The sequence below is a fragment of the Dinoponera quadriceps genome, unplaced genomic scaffold (assembly GCF_001313825.1).
Source record: "Dinoponera quadriceps isolate SergipeBrazil2010 unplaced genomic scaffold, ASM131382v1 C3922379, whole genome shotgun sequence".
In the NCBI taxonomy this organism is placed as follows: domain Eukaryota; kingdom Metazoa; phylum Arthropoda; class Insecta; order Hymenoptera; family Formicidae; genus Dinoponera; species Dinoponera quadriceps.
The window spans coordinates 1-1,736 of record NW_014568158.1 but is presented as its reverse complement, the minus strand read 5'-3'; the positions used below and the strand labels follow the sequence as shown (position 1 = coordinate 1,736).

The following is a 1,736-nucleotide window of genomic DNA, read 5'->3' as shown; positions in this document are numbered from 1 at the left end:
CGAACGTTCGCGATCGTAAAATTCTGCCACCGTACGTGGATTCCTAAGAATTGCGCAAAATTTCAGAGTAGAACACGTCACTCGGCCCGCGACGAACGCTCGCATATGATCGTCTGTGTACGAGCAGTTGGCGGGAAGGCCTTTAAACGCGGGAAGGACTTTAAACGCGGGAAACCCGCGAAACGCGGAACCGAACCACGTAATTCGTCCTCGGGACGCAGACTCGGAGTAACGGACGGAAGTTCACAAATGCCCGCGCAATTGGGGCGCATTTCCACCGAACCGGCAATTCGTAGCAGTGTGTAATTTATTCGTTTCTTCGTGTAATTGGAAAAACTAAGTAATTAATTTCATGTTAACAAATTTTGTAGTCAATTCATAGGTTATAGAGAAAGAACGAGAGAATTCTCTTATGTCCGTTTCAAACAAATTGGAATATAGCGTGATTAATGTAATATACATTGAAAAAGAATGAAATATAAGATATAAATGCAGAAATTGTGTCACACAGCCATTCGTCTCATTCCGTGTGTGAAAATAATTCCTAATTTCAATTACTAATATTTAATATTTATTCTTATTCCTAATATATGTTTATTGCGTGCAGAGCTTAATTCAACGGAATTAACCAATCGCATTCATCAGTTCAGCCAATTGGCCAATGCGATTGGTCAATTAGGTTGATTTAAAAACGTCACGATTTAAATCATGATTAAAACCCGGCATCACTGGTTTTAACAGCAAATCGGTATTTTTATTTTCACGTTGGCAACTCTACCGGCCGTGTCGATTGGCTCAGCTCAGAATTTGAAGAAAGTCACTCTGATTGGTCAATTTTTCCGGCAAATACATCGTGCAAATGGTCCTCTATCGGGAACAGTACGAACTACCGACCTTTCCGGTGCTTCGCGCTGAAATCATTGTCTCTTCCATATTGTTTTCAGAAGCCGTCGGATGCGTACACCCTGAGATTCTGAAATCCGCATTAATCTAGCAGCACTAAAGCAATTTAGCGACTTTCGAGCACAGGATGAGAGCTAAGGTAATTATCTCGGGGAGATTTATATTTATTTCGTGTGTGGATTACACGATTTTTAAGATACAGCAATTTTGTATCTACACAATGTCACGATTTTGTGAATGAATTCAATCATTAAGTTTTATATCACGTTTATAGTTGTTTCGGCAGAGTTTGCAAGTCCTGAATTTTTTCTTTGTGTATTTTGTTTTTTTTTGTATAAATTGTACTTCATACTACAACTGACATAACCTCCTCGAAAGAATACAGACGCACGAGGAAATAACACGATAATGTGTTTGGTTTACAGTGGCGTAAGAAGAGGATGCGCAGGCTAAAACGTAAAAGGAGGAAGATGCGTGCGAGGTCCAAGTAAACGGCTTCCACTTGATCTCTGTGAGTGTAATTTCTATGATGCGGCAAGTGATTTATCCACGTGGCGATCCTTTGTTCTCACTATCCGCTGTGTTTACGAATGTTTCAGGCACGAGAAGAACAGTTCTATGAATTTTTTCATCGCTTGACGAATCACCGTTGAGGCTGCAAGAAAATCATTGCTCACGAGAAATTCCAAATGAATGTTTTTCCCACAGGGAACTATTTGTACATTTCATCTTGTACTTGACTAAATACAGATACTAAAATACGACAAACTTATTAAAATTTTGTAACCAATTTCTCCGGCTCGTCGGCACACGTCCCGATGTCTCATACACTC

At 40.0% G+C, this 1,736-nt stretch overlaps 1 long non-coding RNA gene across 1 annotated transcript; it reads left to right on the top strand.

Moving 5' to 3' along the window:
* The first annotated feature begins 915 nt into the window (after positions 1-915).
* Positions 916-1,671, top strand: LOC106751524. Its single transcript, XR_001375066.1, has 3 exons — positions 916-1,042; positions 1,329-1,414; positions 1,503-1,671. It is a non-coding gene; the product is annotated as an uncharacterized LOC106751524 (long non-coding RNA).
* Positions 1,672-1,736: the final 65 nt, after the last annotated feature.